We start from the raw sequence: 10,071 nt of genomic DNA, 5'->3' as shown, positions 1-10,071 counted from the left end.
AACCTAAAGGGCCCACATTGTGGAAATGCTCTAAGATTACACCTGTTCCTAAAATATCCACCCCAAAAAACTGCATAATATCAAGCCATGGCTCTAACCTTTTTATGTCCATCATTGTCAACTATGGAGCGCCTGATACTGTTCTTTGGTTTCTGCTTTCGACATTGACATTGTTACATTGATAGACAACATATTCACAAATAAAATAGAAAGCAATATAGTAGGTGGACTACTCATAAATGACATAAGTGACCACCTTCCTGTTTTTGCAATTTTTCAGAATTTTTTTAAGATAAAAACACCAGGAGCCATCGCTGCCCTCAAGATGGACCTAAGGAAACAAAACTGGAACGAGGTTTATGCTAATGATGATCCTAACAAAGCCTATGAGGCTTTTTTTGTCCACATTAATTGTGCTATATGAAAAAAACTGTCCGTTAAGAAAACTCACAAGGAAGCACAAATATGTGGACAAGCCATGGATTACCAAGGGGATAGAGAACACATGTAAAAAGAAAAATGTATTATATCGGAGATTTTTAAAACATAGAACAAAAGAAGCAGAAAACAGATATAAGGCTATAAGATATATAAAGATAAATTAATAAGTATTATGAGATCTAATACGAAGGAGCATTATCACAAACTATTGGAGCAGTATAGGAGTAACACTCAAGGAACATGGAGAGTGCTTAACTAAAAAGGGTACTGGAAAAGCAGACAATCCAAATTACTTTGATAAAGATAACAATACAATTATAAATAAAACAAAAGAAATTGCCAATGAATTTAATGATTATTTTGTAAATGGTGGATACAATTTAGCATGAGATTGTGGAGCTGAGAAATAAGGATGGTGTAGATGAAGATATTGTACATAAAAACTCCTACTCCATCTTTATTAGGGGTGTTGATGAAAAGGAAATACTTGACATTGTTAAAAAATTTAAGAATAAAAAGCCCACTGATTGGACTGAAATTGATATGTCGTTAGTAAAAAAAATATTATAGAACGTATAGTGAAACCATTGACACATATCTGCAATCAGTCCTTCCAGCAAAATGAAAACAGCAAAAGTCATTCCTATTTATAAAAGTGGAGACAGACATCTATTCTCCAACTATAGATCAATCTATCTGCTTTCCCAGTTCTCAAAAATTATAGAAAAAACTATTTGTGCAAAGCAGGCTTGATAATTTCATAGAAAAACACAATTTATTGAGTGACCATCAGTATGGCTTTAGAGCAAATAGGTCCACCACAATGGCAGTGATGGAACTGGTAGAAGAGATTTCTACTGCAATGGACAACAAGGAATATACTGTAGGGGTGTTTAGACTTAAAAAAAAAAAAAAAGCATTCGATACTATTGATCATGGCTTATTAGCGAAGAAACTGGAGAGATATGGTATTAGAGGGATACTGTAGCATACTCATGGCTAAGAAGTTACCTTGATGACAGATATCAATATGTACAAATAAATAATGTTGAATCTGATTTGCTGAAGATTACTTGTGGGGTTCCACAAGGGTTTGTGCTCGGCCCAAAACTGTTTATACTGTATATAAATGATATTTGTAAAGTGTCTAAATTGTTAAAATTTGTTTTATTTGCTGATGACACTAATTTATATTGCTCCGGGAAAAGTTTGGAACGGCTTCTGAATACAGTGGAAAGGGAATTGAAAGTCTTAAAGAAATGGTTTGATATTAACAAGTTATCATTGAATTTAAGTAAAACAAAGTTTATAATATTTGGTAATCGGCAAATCATTAATCAAGTTAAAATTATGATCAATGATGTTGAAATAAAAAGAGTGTATGAAAATACATTTCTGGGCGTGATGATCATAAATTATGTTGGAAATCACACATAAATAATGTATGAACAAAAATGTCTAAAACCATTGCAATATTATATAAAACTAAAGATATCTTGAATCAGAACTCACTATATATACTGTATTGTTCTCTCATAGTTCCATACATTACCTACTGTGTGGAGGTATGGGGAAACACATACTGTACAAAACCAACATTAATCCAATTTTCATGCTACAGAAGAGAACTATAAGAATTGTAAATCGATCAGATTATTATGAACCAACCAACGCACTTTTTACTAACTTACATGCAAAATAATTTACTTCCTAACTGTATTCAGAGGTTGTTTGAAATTAGAGAGAGCCAGTATGAACTTAGGGGAATAGGTATGTTTAAAAAAACAAGGGTAAGGACAGATATAAAAAATAGATGTATATCTGTCAAAGGGGTAAACTTGTGGAATAGTCGTGGCAACGAATTAAAAATGTGTAGTTCAATTTGCAAATATATATTTTTTTTTTAAATAAGGTGGCAAATAAATATAAAACTGAAGTATGATCATTATTGTGTATGAAACATTTGTAACTTTTTGTTTTTGTTTGTTTATGTTTTTGTTTTTGCTTCTGTTTTGTTTTGTCTTAGAATGTCATGTAAAAAGGGCAGGCATAATAAGATAAAGCTTCAGCCTACACCTTTTCAGTCAATTTTTTTGTTTTCCATTTCATTTAATGCCTTATTGTTATTTATTTATTTCTATGTACATACATTTTGGAAAATTGTTAAAAAGGACCAAAATAAATTACTACTACTACTCCTAACATAAGCCTCTCTGGACAGACTGCCACATCTGAACGGTGACCCCTTGCAACAACTTGCAAGACATGGACTTCCTTCTGCATATGACAGAATGAATTACACTATATTATCCTCACTGATCACACCTACAGGATCACCACAGGGGACCGTGAATTCTCCCACACTCTTCTCCATCTATACTGACCACCTGAGGGTTTCAGACATGAACTGTTTGGCTGTACAATTTTACAGCACACAAGGAAACCCATTTTGAGAGGAAAGCCACCAGCGTGTTCAGTTGGTGAGAGGGGAACTGCATCATTGTCAACATGAAAGAAAGAAGGAACTGCTAATTGATTTCAGCAGAGAATCTGGTCAGGTGGCACAGTTTTCCCTCAGTGGAAAGCCAGTAGAGCGGGTGGAAACTTTTAAATATCAACAGCTTGATCCAACCAAGACACAACACATCAACAAAAAATGACACAAAAAACTCTACCTGCTAAGGAGAGTGAGGCAACTTCATGTTGGAATCAGAGGCCTTCATACATGCAACACTTGCCACATAGGGAGTCTGGTGAACCAGGGCAACAAGCAGCGTAGACTTCAGAACAGACGACTGTGGGAGCTGTTCGACATGAGAGACACAAAGAAGGTCAGGAGGATCACTGAGGATAGCTCCCATAATGTTTCCATATACTGGACACAAGGCGGCCCTTTTCCTAAAGAGCAATGGGAGAATAAACCTTATCCCCAATGCAATCAGACTCCGTAAAAAGGATTTATAGCTTTTCTATTCAGTAGCTAAATTTGCAGTGACCATGCATAGTGGTTTGTCAAAAAAAAGGTGAACGTATGAATGTGCATAGAGTGTTATCAGTCTATTGTGCATGAATATATGGACTATTGTGGATTGTGTGCTCTCTATACCTTGCTTTTTTTTCTCCCTGTGCCAATTTCACAAAGTGGGTTTTAATACCAAAGAACCAATAAAGTATCATGTTATGGTATATTCTATTAAGCTTTATATATTATAATAGGGTTTTCACTATGCATTTTTTTTATTTTTTTTTTTATTTTCATGGAAAGAAATAAAGGATGTCAGGCCCCAAAATAGGTCAAGGATCTAGATCTGGTGGCTCCCCACATGACAAGAGTGGAAGTGTGTTTTACATGAGTCCTGCCTGGTCTCACAGTGAGGGATTTGTCTCTCATTTGGGACTCTGCTAGAAAAAACTGTGTTCCTTATGTTCATTACTCCATGAGGCTGATACTACTACCTCTACCGTAGTATACAGGCTTAAGGTCTGCACAATATTATTTGTTTTATAAGACTTTTTATACGATTTTATAAGATAGAAGATTTAGAAGATTTTTTTTACAAGACTGCACCAAGTACTTGCACTACCAGAGGATGAGGAGAGGTGATAATTCATTCATTTGATTAAAAAAAAAAAGCATACAAAGTAATAAAAAGCTGGCTAGAATGTAGAAAAACAGGGTGGGGAGATGAGAGAGCAAACGAGTGTAAGTGTGTGTATACAGATGTTTAGTGGCCTGAAGGCAATGTGAGATATCAGCGGACCAGAATTATGATGTGTGTGTGAGTATGTGTGTGGGGGTGTATGTGTGTGTGTGTGTGTGTGTGTGTGTGTGTGTGTGTGTGTGTGAGACGGCAGGATGGGGACGACAGGGTTTATCCGTTGTCATTTTGTGTTTCTCCCTCAGGATTAGACTTGAGTCTTATTAATGAAAAACTCATCAGATATCAGAACAGCTCCCTAAGGACCCAACAAGGGTTATGAGACACAGGTCAGATTAAGGCCCTGTTAAAATGTAGTGCGCGAGTGTGTGTGTGTGTGTGTGTGTGTGGGTGCAGAGAGAGTGTGTGTGTGTGTGTCTGTGTGAGAGAGAGAGAGAGAGAGAGAGAGAGAGAGAGAGAGAGAGGGAGAGGGAGCAGAGTGGGTATTTAATTTTCCAAGATGAGGGATTAGCACTGGCAGAATTTGATCATTCTGCTCTGATCTCAGGATGTTCAATCACAGCTTATCCCAAATATTAAACTCTCTCTCTTTTGTCCCCACGCCCCTCAATCCCTGACACACACACACACACACACACACGCCGCCGCTCGCTCCACTCCAACTGCTGAGGTTCTCATTGAGTAAAGTGGCCCGCTGACCCTACTGTCAGGGTGGTGTGTCTGTGTGTGTGTGTGTGTGTGTGTGTGTGTGTGTGGGTGATTGCTCAGCCACCTGGTCACCTCAGGGGATGGAGGAGGAGGGAAGGGCGGGGAGGGAGGTCTCAGCTGGGTGTGTGTGTGTGTGTGTGTGTTGGTTGGGGGGGCGGGGGGGGGGGGGCTTGGCTTTAGCGTCTTATGGAAGCGGCTCAGGAGAGTAAATTAAAAAACTGTTACGTCTAATCTGGAGCACCAAGAACAAGTGGCACACACTTCAAAATCTGAACCCTGATCCCTCGTGTTTACATGGATCAACTGAACCCTGACACACACACACACACACACACACATGCACACACGCACACACACACACAAGCTCACACCAACACACGCACACACACACAAGCCGAAACATTCTCTCTTACACACACACAAATACACGCACGCACACATGCATGCACACACATTCCCTGCTGCTAAATACCCAGTGATTGTGTCCTGGGACGGATGGAGGGAGGGGAGGGGAGGTGGGATGGAGGGGAAGGGAGGGGTGGGGGGTGAAGAGAGGTACAGGGCACTGATCTGCACTCTCATTTTCAGCCTGGAGATCAGCACCGGGACATCTGGGTCACATCATTACTGCAATCTTCCGCTTGTTCATTCCCAGCTTACAGAGCTTAGAGGGACAGACCTGCACACACACACACACACACACACACACACACACACACACACGTACACACATACTCAAGCACAGACACAAGGCTATAAATGGCATGTAACAAATGTGAACTGTGAAACACCAAAATGTCTCAAAGGTCAAAACGAGGTTAGTCTTCCAATAAAACAGATTGCAAACTACAGTGATGAAACTGAGCAGAATGCAGTGGCTGCTTCACACAAGCAGCTTGTGCAGATCTCTGGAGTTGTGTGGATGCCAAACTGAAGCTTTCCTGAATGGCAAGGAGGAAGGGATTGTGCTATTTTGGATTTTGCCAGAAAGTGGTAGACACAATTAACTGTAATGAAATATGTTGGTAAAGATAAAGGATTAAATAAAACAGCCAATGTGGTGTCCATCAACAGCCATGTGACCTGTCAAAATGTCCCTGAGTGAAACAGGCTTCAACAGTAAGGACTGCCCGATGTCCCGGGGTCAGTAAGACACTGACTTGGGCCAGTTGATTGGTCAGTCACAACTGCTTAAAAAAGATTCTGGTCTTACTGTTTTTGAGCTGGTGATAAGTTATCTTTGCCTCTCTGCTCTTCCACTGGCTCCCTCTCCTCTCTGACAGTTTATACATACATTTTATAGGAATTAATTACTTTTAATTTATGAAAAACAAGTGGCTCTTTTTTTCATCATTGCCTGCCGTGCCAGTGAAAATATATCAGGGTCACCAGGCAAGTGGAAAATATTCTTAACATTGAACCCTGCTGTACCTCTGCAATTTACAAAACATGTCAGCTAAGGACTTAAATTCTACCTGGAAATTGTAATTAGGAGCGCTCAAGTCTTTCTTGGGCTATAATGCAGCTGCACCGCCCTCTAGTGGTGAAGAGCTGTTTTCACATCAGGCTAGTAGTTCCACTTGTCGATCCGCAGGGGGCGCTGTCGAACAACATACCTGAGAGGAGGGAGGCACAGCCTGAGGTACTGTACCGGTCTCAACAGGGCAAAAAACAGATTGTCTTGCATATTGTGTTTGTTTTTCATATTGCACAGTATATCTAAGTAATAAACCATAATATACCATAGTTTATGGTGATTTTATAACAGTTAAGATGATTTGATAGGCCACACATATTCAATAAATCGTTTTTTAGTAGTTTTTTAATTGATAACTGGTAAATAATGATCACAATTACACGTTAACCTTCCGCCACCCAATATAGGCCTAGTTATTGAACAGTGCCTACAAAGTGGTTTTGACGCGAGTGGTGTCCTCCGGTCAGCGTATTCCTATGTAAATTATCGGTCACACGGTTACAGGTGTGCGTTTATCGGGTATTTCACGACGGCTTCGAACGTGGCTCGGCCCAGCAGAACTAAGGACCTGAACTACCCGTGCTACAACCGCGTACAAGACACTTCTCCGGTTCAAGTCAGTAACGTAGACTTCAACTACTGCAGTTCACCACAGCTTCTGCTGAGCGGGTGAGAAGGTTACTGCTGCGCGACGCCCTTGAATCGCAGTAGAGGAAGTCCTCGCTAGCCAATGAAGCGCTTACCTTATCAAGGTGATAGTCGTCTAAAAACTCTGCTCCAGGTGAGGCTCGAACTCACAACCTCGGCATTGCTTTGCTGGCTACTGTCATATAAGTACCGCGCGCTAACCGATTGCGCCACTGGAGCTTCGGTGCATCTGGACAGGAAAACGCTTTATGTTGGTCATCAGTATCTGTCGGGAAACTGTGTTTTGTTTTTATAGTATTTTCTACTATCCGTCAGCATAATCGTAGAAGTAATGGTCTATGGAAGTAAAACAAACGGCACGCCGGTGGTCACACACAGTCCAGCAGACAACGGCTTAACAGAGCTCATTCACGTGCTGCGTTCAGGTACTGCTCAGAAGCTCCAATTTCCTGGTTTAAAAGTTGTTAATATGACTTGTGCGTACCAATGTTTGTTTGATCGGAAATAACAGCAAAAAGAGACCCAATAAAAATAGTAAATTGGTGGCTTATATTTATTTTGGAAATTATTATTATGAATAATACAAATCTATATTTATATAGTCAAGGCAAGACAGCTTTATTTGTATAGCACGTTTCATACTTAGCAGCAATTCAAGGTGCTTTACATTAACATAGGCAGATAAGATACATCCATTAAAATACACAGACGTTACATTGCATTTGAATGCATAAAGAAAATTACATAAGAAGATAAAAAGGTGAAAAAAAATAAAATCTGCAAAAGATGCAGAAAAGTGCTTGATCAGAAATATAAATTAAAAGCACTTTTCAAAAAAATCAACAGCAAAAGCAATAAAAACAAATGCTGGTAAAAAAAAAAAAATCAAGGCAAGAGCCATAAAATGGAGGTCAAAAACAATCATAAAAGGGTCATTACATGAAAGCAAGTCTAAAAAAAAGTTAATTTTAAGAAGTGATTCAAAAGATGATACACATTTGGGTCAGGCAGGTCATGCCAAAGTCTAGGAGCCGTGATGGCAAAGGCCTGAAGCTCCACACTGCATTGCGAGGAGCGAGGAGCACCAAGCATGTAACTGATGTATAATTCATTTGCTGAAGTTGCATGTTAGTGGCACCAAGTGGCAGCACCTTGGTAACTGTTCGAATTGTGAGAATTCAATATCCGGAAGTCATGTAATGTAACATCAGTGCACACCCTCCTGAACCTAGATTACTTCTTCTTAGTGGCAGGTGGGAGTAGAGGTGGTGAGGAAAATCCTTTGGCAGCAGGTTAAATCATCATTAGTGAGTGCAGCTTTCCCTGGATGGAGCACTCGCTCACTATTATAAATAGTTTTGTATTTGCTGTTAAGTTTCCACTTCCTGTATGTGGAGAAGATTCCCCACCAGTGACCATACACATCACCACAATTTAATTTGAGCAAATAAAAGGAATCTACAGCATTGATTTCTGTTGCAGCTCCACTTAATGGCTTAGGCTGATAAGACGAGTGCATCTTTACATAAAAATCATTCAGGGGATAGCTTGAAAAACAAAAATGCACAACAACTTAAAGTTTAACAAAGAGTGAAAATAGCAACATACAACAGCACTAATTAATTACATACTGTAAAATACCAAACATTAACATATAATAACATAAAGCTTAACTTTTACCATCAGCTATTGACATGGCATCAATGGTCTCTGCCACCAAAACATCACATGTAGGTAACTGGGGTATCATAACAATTCCCACTCTTCCAGTCTTACTCACCACTTTATTGAGTCCTTCCTGTGAGCTCATATGGTCATTTTGATGTTTCTGACAGCACATGTAGGCAGCAACACTTCCTGTTGCTCTGCCAGTATCAGTCAATACATAGAGAAGATCTCTATTTTTCAGTTGTACGTGTCGCCCCCAGAGATTTTAATCCTCTGGACTCCCACTTTCCTACAGCTCAAAGACAAGTCAATGAAAGCATGTGGAGTTCAGTTTAAATATAGTAATTTGTACTGATGTGCTGATTTTTTTTTGGTCACCCATCCAACCTTAATGGAAACTAAAACCCAGCAGCTATCTCATCACAACCATAAATTGCACGCTGTGATGAGATAGTAAGCAACAAATGGAAACAATTCTGAACAGATTAACGGGGGCTGTTTGCATACACACACTCACACTCTCTCTCTCTCTCTCCCTCTCTCTCTCTCTCTCTCTCTCTCTCTCTCCCTCTCAGACACATACACACACATACACACACACACACACAGACACAGTAATGTATCTCCTAAGGCAGGCTGTAAACCTTCAGAATGTGATTTGTGTTCCGAGAGCTTTCCTCATTCTTCGGCACTATGTCATATTGTCATATTTTTGCGGGGATATTTTACAACATTCTCACACAGGCCACCATCTGTACCAATCAGGCCCCATCTATCACACTCCCCCTCAAGAGCAACACAAAGCCTGGGAGGGAGAGAGAGAGAGAGGGAGAGAGAGAGAGAGAGAGAGAGAGAGACGAGAGTAGGAGGGAGCGCTGGCAGATTAGAGACTACTAAATAATTAAACAAGATTGGAGACCATAATCTGGCATTGTGTCGTTTTAATTATTCAGCATATTCATAATTCAACACATGACATACAGGAAACACCAACATAAACATTCTGAATGAAAGAGGAGAAATCATTTGACCCAGTGGTCAGCGGAGGTTCTAACCTCAAAGACATGCGGCGGCGATGCCAGTTTAAAACTCAGAATAAACAGACCTGAAGGCCAGGACTAACTGGCAACTTTTTGAGGCAATGCCCATTGGCAATATTGCCAAGCAGCAGGGAGAGGGATTTGCACATGGGACAGACTTGATTAAGATTAGATAGTAGGCTGTAAAGAACAGAAATCTGATGGAAAAAAAAGTTTGTTGTTAGCAAATACTTTGCAAATAGCAAATAGTTGTTGGCAACATTGCCCATCTTCTTTGCCTCAAAATATTGCCCCCATATCACAGCCTTAAGGACAACATGACAGATCCATGCCCTTTTCTGCTGGAGAGGAAGTGCTTTAGTGCCCATGGCAGGGCTAGGTAGGTAGGCCATAGAAATAGGATGAGTAGAATGTACAGTGTTGTAATGAG

The 10,071-nt window shown here is 39.8% G+C and overlaps 1 non-coding gene across 1 annotated transcript; it reads right to left on the bottom strand.

Moving 5' to 3' along the window:
• Positions 1-7,058: 7,058 nt before the first annotated feature.
• On the bottom strand, positions 7,059-7,152 carry trnai-uau (transfer RNA isoleucine (anticodon UAU)). The gene is made up of 2 exons: positions 7,115-7,152; positions 7,059-7,094 (listed from the first exon to the last, which is right to left on the bottom strand). It is a non-coding gene; the product is annotated as a tRNA-Ile (tRNA).
• Positions 7,153-10,071: the final 2,919 nt, after the last annotated feature.

This window comes from Centroberyx affinis, unplaced genomic scaffold, assembly GCF_046629955.1.
Source record: "Centroberyx affinis isolate AG114_WGS23_722 - 3 ecotype Tasmania unplaced genomic scaffold, CSIRO-AGI_Caff_v1 ptg001131l_1, whole genome shotgun sequence".
NCBI classification, from domain to species: Eukaryota; Metazoa; Chordata; class Actinopteri; order Beryciformes; family Berycidae; genus Centroberyx; species Centroberyx affinis.
Note: the sequence above shows the minus strand (reverse complement) of the source record. Positions and strands in the feature narration are given on the sequence as shown.